Raw genomic sequence first — 20,191 nt, 5'->3', positions numbered from 1 at the left:
TCCTTTCCATCTCCCATTGTGGAATGCAATCTTTCCGAACTGTCATAGTTGCACGTTCTTAATCCTCTTAGTGTCTGAATATTTAATTTTCAAGTATCAGTATATTCTTACCTCAGGAATTACATATATCTGTCTTAGAACAATTATCATCATTGTATTAGACGAACAGAATATTAAAACTGAGTTAAGCAAATAACATAAACCAATACATGCTAATAACCTGTCAGCGTCAATCTCTAATCATCTGCGTCGCAAGATTCTAATTTTTTAGTTCCTAAAAATTTTATCAGTACTATTAGGTACACCGCATCTAAAATACTGTAGAATAAAATAAATGTATATTCAAACCAGGCAAATGCTGCGGTTGTACCTTAAATAAGGAAACAGCCACTTCCTTTCACCTATTACCGTTTTTCTATCCCATCGTCGCTATAAAACCTGTCCTTGTCGATACGACTTAAGACAAAATTGTAAAAAAATATGTAAATACAGCTCAGTGTTGTAGTCAAGATTCTGACCCTGCCAACACGAGTAATGAGACCTGGGGAAATGCACTATAGGCAAAATGAGAAAGAAATTCTTATGTACTAATAGCGACTCTAACGACGGGAAAGATGAATCCAGGTAGGAGACGCTATTTAAAGCAGTTCGGGTAAAAAATTCGTCTCGTTAACTGAATCATATTTTATAGATAAAAGCCGGCTATATTACCTATGCTGAAATTTATTCTATGTAATTCCGGCCATCAAAAAGATAAGGAATTGCCCTTTCTTGTTTAGTATCGCAGAAACGATTTCCGTGAAACTGGAATGGGGTCAGAAATAGGGTGGGAGGGTCACGGTCGTCGGCTTCATTAGGGTAAAACTTTGTCAATTTCCTGCAGTGAAAATAAGAACTGGCTTTTGAAACCACCATCTACCGAATGAAATATTTCAATGCACGACTCGCTCTCTCAGTAGGAAATCAACTGAACTTCGGTCACTGCATTTTTAGTTTGGAATAACGATGGTTTCATTTATACAGAACATAACTATTTCGGAATTATATGCAGGAATATGATCTGTATTGAGCATAGGCTAATATCATTTTAAGCAAAACAATATTAGGTTGGTGGTGATTGCTGCTTTCAAAGGGAAGAGTGTTTCCATATAGCACATTCAGAGAAATGGAAATTGTACGTTCAGTTAATAATAATAATAATAATAATAATAATAATAATAATAATAATAGTAGTAGTAGTAGTAACCCCTTATGAAACACTAGTGGCACTGTATTTGTAACCGATAACACCAATAACTTGAAAGCCTTAAAGAACAAGTTTCCAACCTTGTTGAAATGAAAGTAATCCTTCAGATCAATGTAGTAAAGGCAAATTTTATGATCATTAGACGTCCAAGGTATGATTTGATACGCCTAAAATGAGAACGAATAGAATGAAAAAACACTTCGAAAAATTTAATATTGTGATCTCAGAAATCATGAATCATGGAACAGAAGGTCATCGGTTAGAAATGGTGACTTCATTTCTAACATACGCCAACGTATGGCAGATGTCTATTCTGTATGAATGTCGGTATTTGGTGTTCAGAAATGGGCTCCTGAGGTGTCCCCTCTGAATGTATTTTAAAATTTAAAATTTTGATCTACGTGAAAATGCTGACATTCTTATGGATTCAAAAGATACAGAGCAGTGAAATATTACACGGAGCAAGAGCGAACCAAGAACTGTTCAGCGTAATTAAGAGACATAGAATGCAATATTTCGGTCACATTGTATGAGGAATTAAATACAATTTGTTACAATAGATATAGTAGGAAAAAATTCTTAGCGTAAAACATGATGCAGAAGGATATCTTGGTTAGATGTCATCGAATAATGGACTGGGTTCGCAACTCCCGGCAACGACGCGTACGGTAACATGTCTATATTTTATATACTTCAACAGTCGAACAGATATCTGTGCACGTTTCTAACATATTGACATTGTCAAGTCTTAATTTCCATCATTTGCAAACGTTTCATATTAGTGTCCAATAAACACTATTCACTTTTTGAAACTGAAGCCACAAATCGCCTTGATGCAATCCCACATTGGATAGGCGGTTTTTATATGATCTAACGCCGTATCCTTGGTGTCTGCTATATTGAAGAACTCCCATACGACAAATTGTTGATACCCTGGTTTACTTTGAGAGTTTTCTTTTATTCTTAAATTTTTCTTATTACCATTCTTATTATTAATAATGTTATTGGTTTTACTTCCAACTAACTACTTTTATGGTTTTCGGAGACGTCCATGTTCCGGTTGTTTGTCCCACATTTATTCTTTTACGTGCCAGTAAATCTATCGACAGAAGGCTGTGTATCTGAGCATCTTTAAAAGCCACCGGACTGACCCAGCATTGAAACTTCCAGCTTAAGGTCAGAAGGTCAGCGCTTCACCCACTGCGCACTGAGCCCTGTATATTACCTTCATACATTCCTGAACTGTCTGGATCATTAACTTGTAGACACTTGTAGACACTCCTTTACAAAATTTCGGCTGTAAGTGCAAGACATTTTCTAGATGTACACAGTTGTTATATTCATTCATTCGAACGACTATTCGAATCCTCATCCAATGAATACTGATTTTCCGAAATGGAAAGTCACTTTATTTTGTTTTGGGGGAAATGTTTCCAAGTGAAACTATTGTTCACGGGTGTTATGACTACTACATCCACAGCCATGTGAAGCCTAAACTTGATTGTTTATTATATTCGTAACATGATACTTTGAATATTATCTTATTTGAATAGAAAAACGAAGTTGATATATAATTCGTAAAGCAGATAATAAATATGACAGAAGAACCTCTGGCACAACCGTTCACTGCATGGATGCTGAATTTTGCAATAAATTTGCAGATAACCCAGAAATTTGCAAATAAAGGATAATGAAGAGAGGGATTTGTAAGGAACATTTTTTTCATCAGAAGATATCATTGGATCTGCAATGAACGTTGTCATGTTTTTGAATGGACGAACGTGAAAAGAGCAGCTTGATTACCTTAGTCAGGTTAGGTTTACAAGCTTCAGCTTCTTAGTGAATTGAATAACTATAGAACCATCCCGTAAAGCCAATGAAACCCTTGGCCTCGCCCCGAAGTGTTGCAGTTATTTTCAGGCACACCTCCCCAACGGAGGTGAGCTTCATGCACCATTTTAATCACATACCATCCCTCCTGCCATTGTTAAATCTCAGGCAGTACTGGGAACCGAACTCTGGCCACCGAGAATGACCGCTTATAGTGCTAATCGTTCTGCTACCCACTGATGTCCACTAGGTAATATAATATATCGTAACTTATGACTTGAAGAATCGATCACAACAATATCCCATTTAGTTTCACAACTTACCTACACTCTCCTAGTACTAAGTTCTTTATAGACGCAAATAAACTAACGTAGTCTCAATTCCCATTAAAATATTAAGGTGCTATTCTTATAAATTTCGAACTATTTTCTTTAATCCCGATACTGATGTTAGAATGAATTAAATTCGATGTTTAGGTTGTGTACAATAATTAATTATCTTCGCAATAGACTGATATATGAAGCAATTTTTCAGTACTTAATGTGCTAAAGTAACAAAAGGTTCGTTTTATTCCTAAAAAAATTTATGGATGGCTTCTGGCTCTTACGGAACATTGCAGTCATTTTATAGGCTAAATGCCGCATTTAAAAATTCACATTACTATTTTGGAATTGATATTCAACACAGGTAAAATCCTCGCTGAGCTTTGTTGATATTCAAATTCAAGTAAACAATGATACATAAAGTGCTCTTTAACCAAAACATTTCACTCCAGATGACGGCTTGCATTCAGATCTTTGCTGAAATATTCCCCGGCTGCCAGCTGTCCCAGTGTCCCCGAGCAACGCAGCATTTGTCTGAAATAAGAGAGGAAGACCCAGAGGGGATCCTCGCGTAGAATGGTCGAATCGGGAATGGTACAGTCTATGGCAAAAGATCTTGGCCTGGTGGGTCTCATAAGTTCGCAATAAAACAAAGCACAAGAATATGCAGTGAAGTGATTTTCATTCAAATGCATAATATTACAGGCTTGTATATATTCCCGCTTATAATTTTTCATTGCAAGTCTTAATCAATAAGAAACAATGAATCCCATCATTTCTATACACACTTGCTCCGTCAGCACGTTATTTACATCGTTTTCGTGGGTTGTGCAGAATAATGGTGGATAAACCTTTGGTGAATATTAATATACACTTGAAGAACACGTTACACGGCTTATTATTATCCTCAGAATCGTATGAAAACTTGTCGACGACTTTTATTTCTAAGTTAAGTATTTTATAACATCACTTAATTCTCAATAGATAAACGCATGTGAATAAAGTCACTTAACATTTCTTTCCAATATACTGCTTTATCCATTCAATCCTTAACTCAATATTCGTTTCAGTAACTTCTGCGTCCATGGTTCATACGATCTTCAACGAAGGTGGGTGATTTTCTCTTGGAAGACGTGTCCAAGCTTAAAATGTATTTATAAGTTTTGCAAGTCTTTGCTGGGAACCTAACTCGAGCCTGACCCTGTTTAATTTTTCGGACCACGGCTCACGGCCTCGATGTGAACATACAGTAATTCACATTCAGGGTTGGAGACGGAGTGACTAAGTGCCAGCATGACGACGGAAGGGGGTGGGCCACTTGACTCACTTGCAACGTGAGAACGTCGCTGACGGATGCTCTCCAGCTATGTATGTGCAGCTCGAAATGTTCTAAGTAGACTGTATTCTTTGCGACACTGTAAAGTGAAACATGACGAAAACTTTTTTCCGCTTCACGGATTATCCTTCTTCACCTTTGGGAAATGTACACATTTAAGTTTAATGAACTTAAACTCTGAGGCACTTCGTGGGGACCTGAACTAATGATTTGAAGTTTCACTATTCATCACTGTCCATGTAATTTACCATAGTGTACATAAAAATTCGGCGCATAACATAATGGTGAATTCCTATATATCACGGCCATTATACATCCAAATTCTGGACGAAATCATTATAAATGCTGGAATGAATTCTTATGAATATTTACAATTGTACACACACCACATTAACAGCTGTTAACAAATACACTTGCGTAGCTATCCGCCACAATGTTATAAGGACTTAGAAAATTGAACAATACGAGAAAACGAATAAGGGGAAATACAAGTGAAACATGATTCCTTAACCTAAAATTCACAAAGTAGTTACTAGAAGTAAAAAGAAATTTTGAAATAACAAGGGGAATTAAGAAATTGTCATGTCTTTAAAATTTAAGTTTTGGGAAAATTTCCCTTTTCATCACCTAAAAATGTTAATATGTCAACTGCAAATATTTCTAAAATAATTCGTGTAAACCAATGCAAATGCTCCATCCATAATGCTGTGACTAATATACATATATCCCATTCGTATGAAAACTTGAGGAACATATCTTCAGCCCTTTTTTAGCATGCAGGGCCTTGGAACTTCCTCATTTACATTTTACTCTTGTCATGTATATGCTGAAATGATATTTTGGTGATAAGTCTGCTATTTTAAATTTAATAGATATAAAGCTGAGAAAATTGTTTAAAAAATAGTAAGTTCAAAAAATCGCAAACGAAAACGTTCTTTTTTAGCTTTAATCCATAATATACACAAATAACTAGTAGATTTTTCAAATGTCTCAATTTCAATAGGTTCTGAGAAAATATTCCTCGTATATTGCATAATTACATTTTTTCTCTTATTATTAAGATATAAGCCATATTTTCAGTGTCGATTCAGTTAATTTAAGATTAAAGCTTTTCAGTCTGTCGAACACTAATTATAACGCCCATAACACTAAAACATAACTGTCAGAAACACACTAATAAACAAAAAATGACATGTTCCGTTTTTGAATGGACGTCATCGGATTCTATCAAATCACACTCTTTTATATTTTTATAATAAATGATGAAATTTGTTTAGAGATGTAGAAATATTTATGTATAAATTCTGTTTGTATCCTTTAATACTTGAATGTTGGAACTATATCGATGAAGTGGTACGTCCTTTCTCCTTGTTACTTAAACAAAGATTATCTGTCTTCGGCGTGAGTCCACCTGGCTAGTTTGTTTGTAACTTTTCGTTATGTTTGATGTCAACGGGTACTTTGAATTGCAGTTCTAGCTTTACTATTAACGTTAATATTGTTGGTATTATTACTACCATCATTTAATTTCACCCCTATATGTCCGACTCGTTGGCTGAACGGTCAGCGAACTTGCCTTCGGTTCAGAGGGTCCCGGGTTCGATTCCCGGCCGGGTCGGGGATTTTAACCTTAATTAGTTAATTCCAATGGCACGGGGGCTGGGTATATGTGTTGTCTTCATGATCATTTCATCCTCATGACGACGCGCAGGTCGCCTACGGGAGTCAAATAGAAAGACCTGCACCTGGCGAGCCGAACCCGTCCTTGGATATCCCAGCACTAAAAGCCATACGACATTTCACTTCACCCCTATATTATTTCCAAACCATTTAAAATATGATGATAATAACAACAGTAATACAAATAATAATAAAATTATTAATAAAGCCAAAAGTACATTTCAAAGTAGCCCTTGACGTCAACCGGAGCATGACGTAACGGAAAGGTACCGACCGACGCACTAGCCAGCTGGAATCACGCCAATGGTAGAGCTATAGACTAGCTCGCACTCTTTCTTTGAGTAGCGAGCAGATACGAAATACTACTACTGTAGAGCAATTCATTAACAAAATATCAAAATTTCAAGTATTGGAAGGTATAAACAGAATTTAAAGTTGAAAGATTCTACATTTCTTAACACGTTTCATCAATTATAAATTTTGAAAATGCGATTTTATGGAATCTAATGATGTCATTTCAAGAAAGAAAGATACCATTCTTGGTTTAATAGTGTGCTCTTATAGCCACGTTGCAATTGTGTAGGTGTTATATTTAATGTTCGCCAGATTGAGCATCTTTAAAGTTATACCCATTGAACATTGTTGGCATAGGATACTTCATATCCCGACAAACAGTTTTGTAACAGTAATGTGATGAAGCCTGTAGATAAATTGTGCCATTTACCAATGTTTGTACGCTCATTTTGTCATTCCCTAGACAATCCAGACACAAATGCTGTTCTCTTATAATCTTTTGTTAATTTCTCATTTAATGAAGATTAATTCATTACAGGTATGCACAGGAAGCACGGATGAGTAGAACACAGATGAAGAACTCTTAATTGCGCATACAATAATTTTCCCTTGTAGAGAATAAAAAGCTTTGTAGTATTTACTTTAATTAATTACGGAAATGAAATCTGCTTCTTAACAAGAGACTATAAGAAGATTTACGGTTGGGAAGGATCGGATAGGGTATCCAGAGGATGGGCTTTATCCTCTCAGTGGCTTTACTTTCCCGCTCCCTTCCACCACCGCCTGTAATACGCTATTAGAGAGATAAGAGCTGGATCCCAGGGCTTACAGAGACAGCGAGTCACGGCTTGATAAGTGAGCGCGAAAATGTTGCTAGTTCCACACAGTTTGGCCCTGTGCTACCCCTGGAAGAGAAAGAATACCCTATCAACTCGTCAAGGAATTAATACAACATTGAGATTTTAATTATTAGTTCTAATTTAATTAGCTTGGATATTGGCCATTGACCCTGTTCTAATAGCTGAATGCAAGATCGCTTGTGAGGTCGTGCGCCTAGGGGAGCTCAACACATGAATCAGTTACAGTATACTTCGAAGCATACTGTTAGGGAGTAGTTCTTAAGACTTTTCCCCAATTCCTACTATGGCTGTATCTTGTTCACATGCTAAAATTATAGGCTGATTCCCCTTTATTTGTTTTCTTCAGTTGTTGTACTCTGGTTGGAAATGTGACACCGTTCGATCTACCTCTTGTCAATATTGCACATATCAAAATTAATAATAATAATAATAATAATAATAATAATAATAATAATAATGCTATTTGCTTTACGTCCCATTAACTACTTTTACGGTCTTCGGAGACGCCGAGGTGCCGGAATTTAGTCCCGCAGGAGTTCTTTTACGTGCCAGTAAATCTACCGACACGGGGTTGTCGTATTTGAGCACTTTCAAATACCACCGGTCTGAGTCAGGATCGAACCTGCCAAGTTGGGGTTAGAAGGCCAGCGCCTTAACCGTCTGAGCCACTCAGCCCGGCGTATCAAAATTAAGCAAGTTATCAGACATAATTCATGCAACGTAAATGTTCGCTGAAACCGCTTGCATAAATTGATACATACTGTTATAATTAACCAGCTGCTGGACCCGTCGTTAACGGGTTAGTATTTAGATTGCAGCAGCACTGTCGTCTAGCGCAGATGCTAGATAGGAGGGGAGGTAGAACATACCTGAGCTAACAACACTCAGCTTAATGTTATTGTTGATTTGTTTTAGAGGTTACGACATAGCTGCCCACCACACTATATTTGTTCGGGTACGTGATATTAGGTCATCCGCAGTCTAGGGGGCCTGCCATTCCCCCGAACTTGTTATCCTTGCTTTCTTCTCCTCTTTCTTCTAGTAAACCCGTTACTATAACAACTGAACAGTATTTCCATATCAGCGACGCTCGACGTTGATGGACTTGACAGTAAAAGTATATAATCTAACTCCACGAATATTTCCGTGATCACTGCACGTATGAGAAAAATGTACGAGATAGAAATGATCGTAAATTGCATTCACTATATCATTAGTTCATATAATATTCCTAAATCGCTAATGTGGGGTATAGTGCCGTATCTGAAATGTAAATGTCATTACTGACTGGATGAAGGAACTCTACCAAAGGGAACATATAGGCACTATAGAAGTCCCACAGTACAGAGCGAAGGGTGATAATTATAAAGCAGGTAACTGCAGGCCAGTCAGCTTGATATGTGTTGCATGCAAGCCGTAGAAAAGCGTTTTTTTTTTCTGATTATATTAGATGTGTTTCCGAAATTACGAACTGATTTGATAGAAGGTAGTTCGGGTTTCGGAAAGGTTATCCCAGTGAGGCTCTTCTTGTTGAATTCGAGCAACGTATATAGCAGATATTTCAGATCCAGAAGGTTAAATGGATTGTATTCCCACTGACCTATTCAATGTTTGGTTAGGGCAGATCATGGGTGACATTTGACGAAAATGAGGGCTAATGTATTAGGCAATCGAGTGATTGAATTGGTGGCTATATTTGTACAAAATAGAGCTCCAATAACTGATCTTATAGTGATTACGATGATGATGATGATGATGAAGATGATGATAATGCCTGTTGCTTAAAGTGGCATAACGTCTAGGTCATCGGCCCCTAATGGTACGAAATGAGGCGAAATATGACAATTTAAAAGTCCAAAGTCATCCACTGACCAGAATTCAAAACATGATGACGAAGAATGAATGGATGGACATGAATTTAAAACAATGTAAATCCGTTCCGTAATGCCCCATATTCCTAGAAACCAGCGTTAAGCAATAGTATTACTAACCAAGGGACTGGTTCTAAAGCACAATCCAGAATCGATGATGCTTTTAGTCTAAAAGGGCCAAATTCCAGGTCATCTGCCCCTCATAATGGTACTTATCACTAAGAAAGTAGAACCATGGTATTTGTCATGCTGCGGTACTAAATAAAAGTCGCTTAGACTCGCGGTATTCCACACAATATGGTATTCCTCACGGGTAATGTAATACGCACTTATAACACAGACCTGTAATGTTTCTCACATTGCGGCGCCATTTACAGGTAACGCAAACCTATGGTGTTCCTCACATAGGTGTATTAATTACAGGGACTCGTACTATCTCGTGATGTTCTTCACATAGTGGATACTAACCATAGGCAAGGTGGACCCATGGTGTCGCTCACCCATGGTGTCACTCATGGCGTGGTACTAATCACAGGTCCTGTAAAACTCTCCCTGATTCACACACTGTCGCTGCTGATCACAAACCTATTGTATACCTAACATAGTGGTACTACGCGCAATAAAAGCGACCCATGGCCTTTCCCGCTTGGTGGTAGTAATTACAAAAGTCTCATGGTTCTAATTCGATCATCCCTTGATCGCCCCTTTTAGTAGCCTCTTACGACAAGCAGGGGATACCGTGGGAGTATTCTTCGCCTGCGTCCCCCTCACAGGGGGATAGTTATTACGAAGGGAGTAGAACAAGCCTGTATTACTGGATAATAAGATACGTACAAAGTTTCAGAACACATCCCTCACATTCAGAAGAAAACAACATGTTATATTGATATCAGCCCAGAAATACTTTATTTCCATGTTAGCACTCATTTTCTAACACTCTAGATAGTACATTTATAAACAGGAACAGAACCATACGAAACTCTTCCCTACATAAAATGTTCAAAATATCCTTTCCTGCCGCTGCATTGAATCCCGATACGCTGATGGTAGGTTGATGCATGTATCAGTACTAACGGGGGGCATTTTGAACAGTAACATTTTGTTCCTGTGTTTTTTCCATAATTAATGTACTATGCACAATTCCGGAAAATGACATCTAATATGAAAATAAAGCATTCTTAGATTCATGTCCCTATAATATATTTTCTTCTTGTAGGGGTGAGGAAACTGTCGTGAAATTTGGCCTAACATTTTGTTACGTCCTGTATAAATGATATGAGCAAAGAAACAGAGTCACACATAAGATGATGTTATACTGTGTATAGTAGTAAATAAGTTATACGATTGTCAGCTACTCCCAAAAGACTGAGTGGCTCCGACGGTGGACGGTCTGGCCTTCTGACTCCAACTAGGCAGGTTCGATCCTGGCTATGTTCGATGGAATTGGAAGGTGCTCAAATACGTCAGTCTCCTTTCGATAGATTTTCTGACACGGAAAAGAACTCCTGCGGGACTGAATTCCGTCATATCGATGTATCCGAAAACCGTAAAAAGGTGTTTATTGGGACGTAAAGCCAATAACAGTAACAGTACTTCAAAAAGACCACGATTAATGTTGTGAGATGGACAGCAGACAATTGTACGTCGGTAAACGGGATTTAACATCAGGTTGTACGTATTACCAACTGCTAAAGTCCTCTCAGTCTTAATTGCTGTGTTGATGGGGTGAATGTACCTCACGGGGTTCAGTGTAAATGCTAGGGTGCTAATGTAACGAAAGATGGTATTTCGGATAATACCATTAACGGTGTTGTAAATTATGTATACATATCAATTCATATGCTCATAAGGGCGCTTATGGGTTAGAGTAAGGATGTAAAGGAGAGGGCAAATAAGTTTCTGGTATGACTCCTGTTAGAATACGGTCCGAGTGTTTGAGGCCAACGCCAGTATTGCTTGATATAAAAACTGGAAAGGTCCAAAGGGAAGCAGCACGATTTGGTTTTCGGCAATTTCCGACAAAGGATAATGTTACGAAAATGTTTAAAACTTTGGGCTGGGAGGACTTGGGAGTTAGAAGACGAGCTGCTCGACTAAGCGGTATGTTCCGTGCTGTCTGTACGGAGATGGAGTCGAATGACGGTAGTACACGAAAAAGCATGAGTTGAGCTCTCAAAGGTAGCGAAGACCATAATATGAATATAAAGCTGGAATTTAAGAGGAAAAATTGGGGCAAATATTCGCTTATATGAAGAGGAATTAGCGATTACGATAATTTAACAAGGGAAATGTTCGAAAATTTCGAAGTTTCTTGGGACCTTTTAAGAAAAGACTATGTTATCAAGTGACAGGTAATGTGCAATCTGGGCGAGAGCCCTAAATCCAGTTGGATTGATTATCAGAGAAATTTGACATTTCCTGCTTTGGTCCCATTAATATTACTCCCCTACTGTGTGTGGATAACATGAGGTATACCCTAGTGCATAACCAGGCTGCCTGAAATTGAATATAAAGTTTCGTGAAATTCTCTAAAGCCTTCTTCCAGAGATATCTTAATTCATATGCAAGCATATAAGCTGGTAAGTAAGTAAGCAAGCAAACTAACAAAAATTGAACTGAACCTCTTTTTCCGACATTTCTAGACCTAATCTAAAATTAAAGCGAAGTATGAGGGAAAATTTTGAATTGTACCAAACAAATTATAATACTATGTACATAAATTTCACATGTAAAGTTTCAGATTACAATTGTGGTTTTGAAAGTGAAAACGTACCTCACATCACAAGCTGTCGCTCATTGTATAGCCAGTAGTTCTGCACCTATAGAAACAGGTCTTGCTAAAAATTGACTAGCCCAAAAGCATCATCACTGCACTCCTCAATCACGATGACTCTTACTCTTCGATATTGGAGGCACTTCACAGCTTGACACGCCATCGTTCAGCCTGTTCAGCATTGATGGGAGGTCTTACATGCGATGAATGTCTCATATGTCTCATTCATGACATCTTCTCCAACGCGTTTGGGGAGATCTGATAAAATATATTTCAGACCCAGATTAAGGCAAATCTATTTAGGTGGAAATTCATTAGACTTTCGGTGGTATTATACTCAGTCACTGTACACGTCTCCAGACTCCATACTTGAGGGAAGACCGAGCTCGATAGCTGCAGTCGCTCAAGTGCGGCCAGTATCCAGTAATCGGGAGACAGTGGGTTCGAGCCCCACTGTCGGCAGCCCTGAAGATGGTGTTCCGTGGTTTCCCATTTTCACACCAGGCAAATGCCGGGGCTGTACCTTAATTAAGGCCAAGGCCACTTCCTTCAACTTCCTAGACCTTTCCTATACCATCGTCGCCATAAGACATATCTGTGTCGGTGTGACGTAAAGCAAATAGCAAAAAAAAAAAAAAAAAAAAAAAAATACTTGAGGGAAGTGAGTGCAAATGACTGACAACCGGGAGTATTGTGCTGGTTTTGCAACAATACTTGCGGTTTCGGTCAAAGCTGGTCGACATAGGTAAGTGGTCATGTTACAAAAGAGCTACTTTGAAAGCACGTGAGGATATAAAAAATTACAATATTTTACACTTCTAAATATACAAAAATAGATTACATTATTCAAGTCAAGGTAAGGGTTATTCTGCCCGAAGGCAGGTCCGAACCTCCGCAGAGGTGTTCCTGAGCCGGAGTTTACGTGCGGTAGGGTGGCCAGTTCCTTTCCGCTCATCCATTCCCTTACCTCTCACCAACAGCGCGTGGCAACCCATCCAACTCCTGACCACGCTTAACTTCGGGGATCTCACGGGATCCGGTGTTTCAACACGGCTACGGCCGTTGGCTTATTCAAGTCAAATGCGACCTTAATGAACTTGTCAGTTTCTTAGAAGTGCAGCTTCGACGGTGTGTAAAATTGTTTAGTCCTTTTTTTCAGGTTGAATCGTGTTCTTGTTTCCTGTACATTGCGTACAGTTTCCCGACGATTTGAATACATTGCAGTGCTCTTTGTCAATGCGATCCGAGCATCGAGAAGGGGTATTTCAGCCTCACGGAAACGTAACCAATACCGTGCACACATGCAATAAACATACAACAATCAAGACTAAAATAATATTAACTGGATACTTATGCATTAAAAACTGAACGCATTTTGCATTGTTATTGAATAGTCTCCGCAAATCATAAATACTCGCCGACTGAGTGAGTTGGCCAGGTGGTTAGGGTCGCGTAGCTGTGGGCTTGTGGCGGTAGAGGTGGGATCCCTCTCCGAGTCCGAGGGAAAAGCCAACCCTGGAGGGTAAACAGATTAAGATAGATAGATAGCTGTGGGCTAGTTCTGGGTGTTATTCCCACAGTCGGCAGGCCTGAAGATGGTTTTCCATTGTTTAGCATTTTCATACCGGCCAATAATCTAGGGCTGTATCTTATTTAAGGCATCTGCCACCATTGCGTCGCCGAAGACTTCCGATTTGTGATTTCGACGTTAAACCACTAACAAAACAAAAATCTCGTCGGTCTCCAAAATATCCACACGTACATTTATCTCAACTGAGATTTTAAGGAGGTACCCAGAGAGAGAGAAATGAAATTAATTTATCGATTAACATTTAGAAATATCCTTCTTCCTTTTATTACGGAATATATTATTTATTTATGGCGTTATTCGGTCTTATGAAAAAATATCTCCTAGTCTACGTACAAATTTGACACGTTAGGAAGAAATTTACTGAACTAATTTTGTCGTGATCTGGTACATCTTAGAGACATTTTCCCCTATCTCCGATTTTCAGTGTTATTTGCTGCAGGGCTTAACTCGTGCGTATGTATCTGTTCTAATTTCACGCTGTACTCAGTTACAGCGTGCTAAATTAGAAGTCTAACAGAGAAATAGAATGTTTAATAACTCGCCTTGTTTCTTTAAACGATGCCCATGTACTACTGCAGTGAGCTGAAGGCTACAAAATCTTCCAGCGGATAGTCTCGGGAATAAAACCAGCTAATGGTAATGAAGTGAAGTTGTAGGGCTCATTGGAATTCTTAGCTCATTCGAATGGACAGACGGACAGACAGACGGTGGATCGATAGCTTGGGCACTGTGCTAATGAGTACTTGGATACTGCGGGTTGCTTGTACTGTAATTGACGGTACAGTAACTCAAAAAGTAGAGCGAACAATTACACTGAACTGTACTCACTGTTATTAGTTAGAGAAGTTGAGATTAATGCCTTGACGGAACGACATAGTGCAGTAATGGAGTGTGGTAATGTTTCACAAATGTAAATTAATTCATAGTCTATCACTAAGGTAAAGAAAAATGTGTATGGATTTCAGTTGTACACACATAACGACACGTCTTCTCCCTTGAATTTCTCATTACTTTGTACTCAGGAAATATGAAGAGTAGTTTACGGGTCGTCATTAACTCTTAGCCATTTCGGTAGAAGTATTTAGAAACTACTCCCTTAACTTCTTGTATATTGGGGTCCTGAGTTATGGTGTATATTACTGTAGGCCCCAAATTAAAAATATGTTAAGCACAGGGATATTAAAACCAAGAATATGTAACACACTGTTTTTATTACGTTCATTATGCTAATCTGACTCATCTACTTGCACTCAGTGGCGCGATGCTGTAAAAAGGAACGGCCAGTAGCATCATTTGTTCCTGGCCTAATTGCACTTGGGCCTGACCCCGCAGCTTAGATAATTAGGATTCGTTCGTAATTGACTGCAGAATCCCTTAGAGTAACTATCAGAGAAGTTCTTGTGGACTTTCGCATTTAGTGAGTCAACACGTTATTGCCAAATAATTCCTTATTGTGAATAACTCGAATCTGGGCTATATATTTGTCATTTAACGTGTGCGCAACGAAGTTTAATGTGTTTTACGTATAACGGGAAACGTTCAATTAATTTTAAATCTTCACAATGTGAACCCAGTAACGAAATCTGCGACATTGTTTCTTGTAAGCATTGACAAATAACGTGTAGGTTTTTTCACAAAGTGTATAAACTGTTGGCAAAGTTATTGTAATTATATAGTGTGTTTCTTTAAATTTAAGGACCTATTCCTTTTTAGAATTCTACATCTGCTTAGTCTAATATATCACCGTACAAATTTGAAATTTTAGACGACGATTCATCTGATAGGAAACGTTAGAAAATGACAATGATAATATATTTCAAGGTACTTGACGATTACCTGTAATATTAAAAAATTTAAAACGATCTAGAGAAGTGCAAAATGTACACATACAAATGACAATATTGCAGACTTGTGAAGACCTGATCTGCAATATTGTGACTGTGCTAGTATTAGCAGGTGTCGCTTCGAGCGTAGCAGGCAGTGTAACCGCGGCACTTTTGAAAGGACGTCGAGAAAAATGGCATAGTGAGCTTGTAAGAAACATCTACATCATTCAGAAAAATTGCCTGGGCTACTGGGGGAGGAGGTGACATGTTACGTCAACGTGCACGAATCGTGCGATCACTGAACATCAAGACCGGTTCATCTGATGGACTGCAGTTGCGAATCGCACAGCCAGTGTAATCCACATCCGGACAGAAACTGTTCCCGAAACATGGAAAACAGTCTGTTTTTGACTGGTTAAGGTTCTTGCGTTACCTACGAGAATGTTAGCCTACCTACTACCTAGTGAGTTGACCGTGCAGGTAGGGGCACGGAGCTATGAACTTGCATTCAGGAGATAGTGGGTTCGAACCTAACTGTCGGCAGCCCTGAAGATGGTTTTCCTTGGTTTTCCATTTTCAGACAAGGCAAATGCTGGAGCTGTACCTTAATTAAGGCCACGGCCGCTTCCTTTCCACACCTATCCCTTTCCTTTCTTTTTTCTTTGCTAGTTGCTTTACGTCGCACCGACACAGATAGGTCTTATGGCGACGATAGGACAGGGAAGGGGTAGGAGTGGGAAGGAAGCGGCCGTGGCCTTAATTAAGGTACAGCCCCAGCATTTGCCTGGTGTGAAAATGGGAAACCACGGAAAACCATTTTCATGGCTGCCGACAATGGGGTTCGAACCTTTTATCTCCCGAATACTGGATACTGGCCGCACTTAAGCGACTGCAGCTATCGAGCTCGGTCCTTTCCTTTCCCATCACCGCCGTAAGACTTATCTGTGTCGGTGCGATGTAAAGCAAATAGGTCGACACTCGATATCTCGAACTACAATTACTCGAATTCTTCACGTGTATTTATTTCTCTAATACTCGAAATTCGGTTACACGAATTTCTGGATTTCTAGAATTAAACATTTCCTCCCTTGAAGAAAAACATACTCTGTAACTCGAATTTTGTGCAACATTATCTGTGCAATTCGGCATTTGTGGTTTGTTAGGAACAGTTAACAAGTAGAGACAGGTTTACAGTGATGCATGGAGCTAATATGATGGGAAGCGAAAAATTAACATTTCTAATGATCAGAAAATCGGTGAAGCCTAGCTGTTCTTCGGGTGTGAATTAATTACCGGTCACGTTCGAAAGCAACCCCGGAAGTCGCGGATAATGCGCTCCATTTACGAATCTCGGCTGCGTGGAATTGACGAGAAATTTCAACATGAAGGGAGGAAAGATTAACAGTAACACAATGAAGAGAACAACGGATTTTTTCCAAAGGTGTTAACCGAAGTACAGTATGTTTCATGTTTCACTACTGTACCTGTCTTCTAAATAGTTACTGTAATAAGGGTTATAATTAAAGTGATGTCCGGTCCATGGCTAAATGGTTAGCGTGCTGGCCTTCGGTCACAAGGGTCCCGGGTTCTATTCCTGGCAGCGCCGGGAATTTTAACCATAATTGGTTAATTTCCGTGGCACGGGGACTGGGTGTATGTGTTGTCTTCATCATCATTTCATCCTCATCACGACGCGCAGGTCGCCTACGGGAGTCAAATCACAAGAACTGCACCTGGCGAGTCGAACCCGTCCTGGAATCTCCCGGCACTAAAAGCCATACGCCATTTCATTTCATTAAATTGATGCCGTAAAATGGAGATTGTATATCGTCGTTGCCGGGACAAAACCTCCTATGTTAAATATTTTAGCTTAGAACTTTGTCCGGTAAGGTTCTGTCATCTAAGGTGCAATATTGTGTGAACATCGTCAAGGCATTCTCGCTCTTCATAGTGTATGTGCTGCGGGTCAGTATATCTCCAAAAATATTATCACGTAGGAGGTTTTGTCCCGGCAACGACGATATTTTTGAATATTGTTAAAAATATATTCAGTATAAGCCCGTAGTTTCATAAAATTATGTACTATGCATGCTCAGAAACGGTATTCTCTATATATCAAAATTTCGATAACTCGAAATATCGAGATATCGAGTTTCCATTGTAGTAAATAGAAACCATGCAGAGCATGCCTAAACTACTGTTGACAACGGAGTAGAATTAGAATCTCTTGGCAGCCTGTGAGGACGGAACCTACATCAGAAGGTGTATCTCATATCCATCTAAGTAATACGGTACTCTCGTCAGGAATTGTGTTCTTGGAAACCGTTTCATATAATAGTCGGAAATATGTTGATAACATCAACGGGATTCTGAAAACCGTAGGCTATATATAGCAGCTCATCTAATCATTCCTTTTCTCGACCATACATACACGCATGGACTAATCTGCCATCAATATAATGTTCGTCTCCCTGCTGCACATGTAATACGATGTAGGCCTACTGAAGGGAATGTCTATCGGGTATCTATATACATAAACGAGTCTCAGTTCATCTCATTGGCCGGGTAGTCAGCGTACTTGTCTTCAGTTCAAAGGGACTCGGATTCAATTCTCCGCTGGTTCATCGATTTTAACTGCGTGTGGTAAATTCCTCTGGGTGTTTGTGTTCGTCCCAATACACTTCTCTTCCTCTACACAGAACACACCACATTACAAACCACGACAGAAACACGCAGTAGTGATGACGTAGGGTTGCAATCAGACAAGGCATCTGGCCGTAAAACTGGAATACATCCACACAAGTGCCCACCCCAACATAATTAGGAATAAGGCTAGGAATAATAATAATAATAATAATAATAATAATAATAATAATAATAATAATAATAATAGGAAGAAGAAGAAGACTCAGTTGGAGCAAGAAACGTATTTACATAATGGCCCCATTCTTCCCTAACTCTACAGTGATTCCGGTCTAATGTGTCAAATAAATTGTAGATAGTCCAGTATCAATTCATGAAATAGTGAATTTGACTAAACTTTTAACACTCAGCTCACTGAGAGTCTGTAATGTCTAATCGAAAAGTTACATAATATTATTTTTTACTTCAGCGTTCGGTTCCTTGGATGTATGTTCAGTGCACCAACTTTCAGCTCTGAGTATCCCAGATTCAATTCCTTGACAGGCTTGGAATTTTATCTCTATCTAATTCCTCTGGCTCAGGAAGTGGGTATTAGTTTAGTATACACCATTTACTTACACACGACACACTACACAGCCAATCACCCTAAAAGTAGGTATTAGTAGAACGTAGGTGGGCATAAGGAAATACATTAAGCCGTTAAAGTGGGACGAGCCTACTTGTGCTAAGCAGATCACACCAGCGTGCATGATAAGCGGTAGAGAATGGCAAGGCTAGCAAGATACACGTGCTTCGCAACGGTTTTAGACTGAATGTTACTATTCAAATTTTTACATTTTGGAGATTCCACTATCAGCTTAGCCTGTAAAATACGTCCTCAGTTCGTACGTCAAACAGCCTTGGGGAAATGATTATTTTTTTCTGATATAACACTCATTTGAACCCCACAACGAAAAAGTATTATGTATAAAACCCTATCTTATTTAACATCTAAGATATAAAAGCTACCACCCTGTGTAATTTTGATTTTGTACGTGGAACAGTAATAGAGGAATGAATACTTTCTGAAGGGGTGAATGTATATTTATTAACATCTAGGATATAGAAGACCTCCCTTCATAAAAAAAAAAAATAAGTTTGTTCCTGAAACGGTTTCGGAAGAATGGACATTGGGTTTATGAGAGTAAACCACAATCAAAACCCCTCAGGGGAGAAACATTTTGAAGTATATTATATTTTACACCTAGGACATAAAAGAAGACCCTTCTCGTAATATTACAACTTTGTGTGTGAAACGGTTTTGGAGGGATGGAAAATTTCGTTTACAGAGCTAATTTCGTTTAACACTTTAGGGGTAGAACGTTGAAAAATACTTATTTCACACATAGGATTTAAAATATATACCGCTATTTGGAATTTTGTCTCCATACGTTAAACCGTTTTGGAGGAAGGAATGAATATATTTATTTTCGGATCTTAACCCCCCATTTAACTCTCTGAGTGGTTGAATTTGTTTCAAACAATGTGTTATTTAACACCTAGTATATCATATGACATTTTAAGTTCATAATTAAAACGGCTTCATATAAGGTATCATTCCTCACTCCATTTCAAAACACCCTTAGGAATGTATTGTTTTAAGTCCACGGCTTATTTGTATCCTCATAAGAAAAATTCAACTCCTTTTACAAGCCCCTTAAATTGATTCCACATTCTACATAATACGAGTGACTTTATTTTTGAAGGAGATTCCAAATACCAATTCTCTCGTCCGTAACATCCTCCTTTTCCGAGTTACAAGTATCCTAAAAAATTCAACTCATGTTTCAATTAATTTATACCCCCCCCCCCCCCCACTAATCGGAATTTCCGTTAAACAAAATGTACGTACTCCTTTATTTTTATGAGATTCAAAATT

The sequence above is a fragment of the Anabrus simplex genome, chromosome 2 (assembly GCF_040414725.1).
Source record: "Anabrus simplex isolate iqAnaSimp1 chromosome 2, ASM4041472v1, whole genome shotgun sequence".
Lineage (NCBI taxonomy): Eukaryota > Metazoa > Arthropoda > Insecta > Orthoptera > Tettigoniidae > Anabrus > Anabrus simplex.
This window is presented reverse-complemented; position numbering follows the sequence as displayed.